This window comes from Fukomys damarensis, unplaced genomic scaffold (assembly GCF_012274545.1).
Source record: "Fukomys damarensis isolate Sample0158 unplaced genomic scaffold, DMR_v1.0_HiC HiC_scaffold_35, whole genome shotgun sequence".
Taxonomy (NCBI): domain Eukaryota; kingdom Metazoa; phylum Chordata; class Mammalia; order Rodentia; family Bathyergidae; genus Fukomys; species Fukomys damarensis.
Window position 1 is genome coordinate 31,057,463 of NW_022900947.1, and position 7,161 is coordinate 31,064,623.

Below are 7,161 nucleotides of genomic sequence, written 5' to 3' on the forward strand. Positions count from 1 at the left end.
CTTTGCAAGTATATTAAACCGTTTAAAAAAAAAAAAAAAAAAAAAGAAGAAAAAAAAAAAAAGAAGGAAATGTCAGAGGCAAAGACCAGCAAGAGAAGAGGAAGAAGAGGACAAGAACGCAGTCAGAGGCACTGCCTTGTCTGTGATCAGCAAGCTCTGTGGCCAAAGCTCCATGGCCCTCAGCAACTTGGCTCGGGCCTCACGGGCTCCAGGGGACACTGAGAAGCCCCCAACCTTTGCCCAAATGCTCTGAAGTCAAATCTGCAGCGCGGCCCGACTAGGAGCAGGTCAAAAGAATCATAAAGGACAAAGATTCCTGATACAGATGTTTTCTCTATCTGCCCCCCTCAAACTGTACAAATACTGCATGCTGATGGTTGAGAAGATGAGAAAGGGCATCAGCAGAAAAAGACAACTGTAAAAAACCACTGCTGCATCAGGTTTTGTCTCTAGTCTTCTAGACTTTTTCTCATCCACATATGTGTGTATTTTCACAGAAGTAGGATCATATGTTGCAGTCTCATTTGCAATCTGCTTTTTCCATTCATGATATTGTAAGAGCTTTTGATGCTGGCACGTTAATGAGTGTACATACTCCTACATTGTTGTGTGTGATGGCAGGGCAGTAACTATCCCAGGCTTTGCTAAGGGCTGTGTAACCATGCTTGTGACTTGTATCTACTGGCTCCTGTTGAACCTTGAAGTAGAAAGTGTGTGTGTTGTGCATACACGTATATATCATATATGTACAGTCTTGCTTAGAGCCATCATAATAATCACAGGTATATCCAGCACTATGTGCTTTTCACATATTAATTAATTTATTTTCTATAAGTGCTCAAGATAAAGGTTCTTTGTCATCCCTGTTTTACAGATAAAGAAACTTCTGTGAGGTCAGGCACAACATGAAGCATTAGGCCATCTGGTCTACCACCTTCCAATGATGGCTTAGCCTATTTGGTTTTCACTCTGACTTCTTGAATTATATGAACTGGGAGAGGTGGCAGGGAACATCCAGTCCCAGGGACAGACATCTTAGTTTGACAGACATGAAGTCCAGAGATATCATAAACTTCCTGCTAGGTCCCTGTAAGTTCCTTAGAGTTCTTTTTTTTTTTTTTTTTTTTTTTTTGAGTTTATTGGTACAATCTAGGTATACAGTACAGTTACATTCATCATTGGGATCTTGTACCTTTACATGACAGGTCTTGGTTCTCATTTTTTTCCCCTTGTCCCTGTCCTCCCTTCACCCCCTCCTCCCCTCCCCATTTACAAACATTTTATTTCCATTTTTTCATATTTTTTCTTTTCCCTTATTCCCTTTCCCCTACACTTCCCACTTTCCCTACACCTTTAGCCCTTTTCTTCCTATTTCACACTATTAATTATTCCATCGGGATCTTGTGTAGACTGTGCATCTGCCCAGCTGTCTGCGCTGGACTTTTCTGCTCCTTCTCTCCCCCACCCCTCTGGGTTGTCCCTTTCCACCTCCTCTGCCCTTCCCATGGGGTTGGCTCTATGTGGCAGGTGCTTTAATGAGATTCCTTTTGTCCTTGAGGAGATTCAGTTCCTCCAGTAAAACAGCCAGGGCCAAATGTGCCTGTTCTTGTTGACACCTCTCAGGACAGAACAGCGTGCCCTGCTAGTCTGAGAGCACTTCCCTCCATCTCAACAGACTTCCTCCCAGGAAGGGCTGGGAGGGGGATAAGGGAGGGAGGAGAGGAGGGGGCAGGGGGAGGAAGAAAACCCCATCCTGCCACAACACAGAGCCGGAGTTTGCTCTGCTTTGATGCTGAAGTCTCTGATTCTCCCTAGTTCGTTCTGAAGTTTAGGGGTGAGGAAGGGAGGGGGACATCTGAGTGCTGAGCAGCTCTAGGAAGCTTTAGTGAGGAACCCTGAAAAGTCGTCTCTAATTTCCTTTACCCCCAAAGACCAGCATCTCAGGTGGGCCTGCTGTTAGGTTTTACTGGCAAAGGGTTTATGCAGTGGGAACTCAGTCTCTTTCTCTGCCAGGACACTTTCCTAGTTCGCTCTTTCCAGTGGCTCTGTGATCATCTGATTGAACTGCTGCAGTGAAAAGACCTTTTTAAAAAAGTTTCAAATTGCTTAGATCAATACTGATGAAAAGCACAGTGAATTCTGGAAGCAGCAGATACAGCAGTAATAGGAAAAAATAAAATAAAATACAAGGACATATGAAACTCAAGCCCTGTTTAAAAAAATGACTGTTAGATGCACTAGATATGGCCCGATGGCTATGAAAATTTCTGATCATTTCATGCTCTCTGTGTTGCCTTGCCATAGTCCAGTCAGAGGTAGCAAAACTTACCCCAGACTGCGGATTGTATTCTGGGCAGTGTTGACCTCATTCACCTCTCTGTTTAGAAAAGTTCATTAATTCACTGCATAAACAGAGAGTATCTGTCATAATCCAGGTATTCAGGTGACCTCTATACTCTGTTCTCAAGTGATTGCTGTGACACCATGGCCACTTGTCATCATTCTATAATTAAATTTCCGTAGCCACCTAACTCATCGGCCCAGTGTGATGTTTACCATAATAGCATTGAAAAGACATGTTGTCCTAGGCCTACCTAGTCTGAGACAGGCCCATTTTTGTGTGTGATATGATTTATATCTTCTCCTGAAGAAAATCAGTGCTCCCCATAAAACACCCAGCCATGTTCTGACAGATGATAATGGGAGTCAGACCTGTTCTCAGAACCAGTGCCCCTAGCAGACTGTGCAACCGCATCTGCTTGATTTCTAACCAGACTTTCATTTCTGTCTGTGTCTAATCTGACAATGACTACCTGCCATTCCTTTTCCTATAAAGTGCCCCACTGCACTGAGTGGGCACTTTTTTGTTTTTGGTACTGGGGATAGAACTCGGGTCCTTGCACTTGCAAGGCAGGTGGTGGCACCACTGAGCTAAATCCCCTCCCACCCCCGCTTTTTTTAGGCAGGGTCACACTGTGCAGTTCAGGCTGGCCTCGAACTCACTATGTAGCCCAGGTTGGCCTTGAACTCGAGGTAATCCTCCTGCCTCAGCCTCCCAAGTGCTGGGATTACAGGTGTGCACCACTACGCCCAGTTGAACTTTTGAAATGGATGCCACAAGGTCTTTTCCCTTAGGAGAGCAAGCTGTAACTCAGTGATGACTGGTGATGGTCACTAAAGAGGTGGCAGATCGTGACAATGGGTTGGTGGAGTGTGTTAGTGGGAGTGAGTGACTCAGAGCAAGCTTTATAATATTCAGGAGTCTCAGTTTCCTCACCTGAAATAAAGGTGGCAAAGCTTCTGGGAGTGTTGTGAGAATTAAATATTGAACAGTGGTACATATTAGTTACACCATGCACATTCAGCCACGACAGTGAGAAGATGTGAGGTGTACGCATGCGCCACCACAACACACCACTCTGGCACACTAACTTTCCCAGTTAAAGGCTCTTGAAAACCAGCAGGTGTCAAAAAAAAAATCATCTTTGACCTTCGTATTTTTTCTCAAAAGCAAGAGACAAAATTTTCAAGTGAAGATAATATTCTTAGCTTCAAGGTCAAGAAGTGGCAACTGAAAATTCTGTGCATATCTTGTTACAATAACTGTCTTTTAAATCTTCCCACATAATTTAAACTCTTCTTTACAACAGCTCTTTGTCCCTTTCAGCACATGATAACCAAATCTAACTGCTTTTTTGGGTCTTTATTTCCTTTTCATTTTATATTTTATTTTTCGAGGCAGGGTCTCCCTGTGTAGTTCAGGTTGGCCTCGAACTCACCATGTAGCCCAGGCTGTCACTGAACTGGTGGCAATTGTCCTGCCTTAGCTTCCCTAGTGCCGGGATTACAGGTATGAGCTACCATATCCAGCCTGGATCTCCATTTCCTGGTGAAGGCTCCTGAACTGTGTTAAACACTCATTAAGTAAATTTGTATGCTTTTTCCTTCATTAGCTTATCTGATGTCTGCTAAGCTCCAGGGCCCAGCTGGAACGCTTTCTCTTACAGTAGAGAGTTCAAGAGCCCTGGGTGGCTACATTGCTTCAAATCCAGCTTTAGGCCTCAGCCTACTCTCCAAGGCCGGGGAGTGGAGCAAGCAGCCCCAATGTGGGGCTCAGGGAAGTGGCCACTTGTGGTCAAGAGGGCCCAGTTGCTCGGGGCGAGGTGGGGCTGTCTGAAGGAGTCAGTGGGGCAGACATTCCTGTTTCCCACGACTTCACAGCTCCTCCTGAGGCTAGGGGACTGGGCTTGGAGCCTGTTATGGAGGAAGGACTTGGCCAGAACGGGGCCTTGGCAGGTGTGTGACCTGGAAGCCAGCCAAGCCTTTCACCTCTTGCTGCCACTCTTGTGGTTTTGCCACTGACTGTTTCTGGGCTGTCCTTTGAGCTCAAGGTTTAGGCTGAGGGGGGAGGGAGGCTGTTGTGTTCTATCTGGGTCTGTTTTCTTCTTTCTCCTATTGGCAGGAGACTTGCACTCAGCAGTAGGGAGAAAGCAGACTTGTGTTGGAGGCTCTAGGAGAGAGGAGAGGAAGAGAGAAAGAGAGGCAGAGGGAATGGAGGGGAGGCGGGGAGGGCGGGCATCTGGCCTACTTCATCTGGTGCAGACTGACAAGAATTGTTCTCTGCCACGGCCTCCAGTGGTGAAGGGAAGGGGAGGAGGCAGAGTAAGAAAATGGTGCTAGCTCTGGGGGCACTGGGTCAGCCCACAAAGCTTGGCAAGCCCTCCACTGTCCCTCTGCCTGGAGCCTTGCTCAGTGAAGGGTTTAAATAACTGTGACCAGCTGTCCTGACTGAGGGAAGACAGCTGTGGAAGGTGAGGAAGGTGAGGGCTCATGAAAAATGCAGATAAGTGAAGAGGTCAAACCCACCCTTAGTTAGGGCCACACCCAAAGACTCTTGCTCACCGAGTACGGCTCTTTACTCTCGCCACTGAGGTGTCCAACAAAACCCATGTGATCTAGTTAATTTTTTCCCCTCCTTTTCCTCCAAACTTGGGCTCTGTTTTAGTTTCTTCCTCTGTGTTGTTTCCATTCAGTCACCAGGATTTCAGAGGAAATGTCCACCTCCAGGTGTAACAGGGACTTAGAGTTTGGGCCTACAGATGCCCAGTGGGTAACTAAAAGCAGGATGAAGCTTGGCCTCTCCGCCTTCATTTTGTTTCTCTGATTACACGAAAACTTTTGGTCAGACCCCTGCTCTGCATATGCATCAATCCTTGAAGAGTGTTTGCATTCCAAGGCCTATTAGCCCAAAATTTAGCAAGCTTATCTCATCCCCTTCAAGACTGAGGAACTAAGATAAGAGTAATCTTCAAGATTTTTCAGGGACATCTGATTGCATGCTTTCACAACGCCCAGTTCCAGAGCCACTGCAGCAATGCCTAGAAGCCTTGAATCACTGTCCTAAACCTGTAGCTATCTCAGGTTCTAGAAAAAGCAGAGCCTGGAAGACCACCCCGTAGTGAGGTCACCCCTAAAGTGGGAAAAGTTACCCCAAAAAGAGAATTGGGGCTGACCCCCCCCAAAACAGGGGCCATCTTTTAATGGGGACTGAATTGTCCCCTCTGGCTACAAGGGCTTTCCTAGGACCTCACAGAACCAGTCCTGAGATACAGAGCAATCAGACCAAGATTGACCAGTATTACCTATGCTACGCAAACCCCCAATCCTTGTCTTTCCTCCCTTTTTCTATAAAACCTTAAAGTTTTAGCAGTCCCTTGAAGGCAGATCTTGAATCTCTTTATCTCTGCTTCCTCTCATGTCCATGATAATGAAAACTCCTTTCCTGCTCTTTACCACTGTTTGGCCCCTTAATTGGCATTACAGGTGGGGTGGCTGAGCTTGGTCTGTCGGGACTCCCCGGAGCCTGGGCTTTTGCCTCAGAACTCTAGTAATATAACTTTTCTCCTGCCGTTATCCACCACCTCTTACAGGAGCAGTACTGCTGCTTAGTTCTGCTAAAATAAGATTTTTAACCTTCCCACCCCATTAGGTGACACTTTTTTTTTTAGAAAGAAGAAAAAAGCTAAGGGAGCACAAGTGGAGAAAGTATTGCCTAGCCATGTAATTTTTTGCTTTACTTCATTTATTTACCGGAGAGAACGCCTAAAGCTTTCATCAAATTCTCAAAAGAATCATTAACTCCAGAATTTCAAGAGCTCCTCCTATAAAAAGATTCATGAAATACCCTGAGGAGAGGGCATAGAAAGTTCAGGGAGGGTTTATTAAATTTATTTTATCTTACTCTCTGATTTTTTAGCAGGTTATCTAATTTCTTGTAATCCATGGGCATGAATATTGCTGTTTATTTTCCTGCCTGGCTCTGATGGTCCCCAGAGTCACCTTATTCTAATTGCCAATCCGTAGGCGTCCCATTCTTAGCCCAGCACCTTCCATCGTGTCACCAGAGTTGTCATCCTAAAATATTGCTCTTCATCCTGTCTCTGTGAAACTCCAGGCGGCTTTCCCACTGGGATTAAATTCACCCTCCCCACCTGTCTCACCTTATCATGATCTGTTCTCCAGCCAGCCCTCCACAACAGCCAGGCTGGTCAATGTACCGGGCACCATCCAGGCATTATTCATAATGTCCTTGTCACCTTCTCCAGCTCCCTCCTACCATCCCAGACCAGCTGTCCTGAGCAGGGTCCTTGTCTCTGCCTCCAAAGCACCCTCTTTCCCTCATTGTAGACTCCTCACTGCGGACTGTACCTCTTGCCTTCCTTGTCCATCTCCCCACTGGTTTATGAGGCTTCTCAGGACAGGAACTGGATTTTGTTTCCTGGTGTCTGCTCAGTGTTCCCTGGGGTGCCTAGAACACAGCACAGTGAACATTCATACCCATAGTTACACATACATGGATCCTGGAGAGTCAAAATATTGCTTCTGGGACTGGGGATTTAACTCAGCAGCACTGCACCTGCCTTGCAAGGGCAAGGTGCTGAGCTTGATCTCTGATAGACAGGAACTGGATTTTGTTTCCTGGTGTCTGCTCAGTGTTCCCTGGGGTGCCTAGAACACAGCACAGTGAACATTCATACCCATAGTTACACATACATGGATCCTGGAGAGTCAAAATATTGCTTCTGGGACTGGGGATTTAACTCAGCAGCACTGCACCTGCCTTGCAAGGGCAAGGTGCTGAGCTTGATCTCTGATACACAA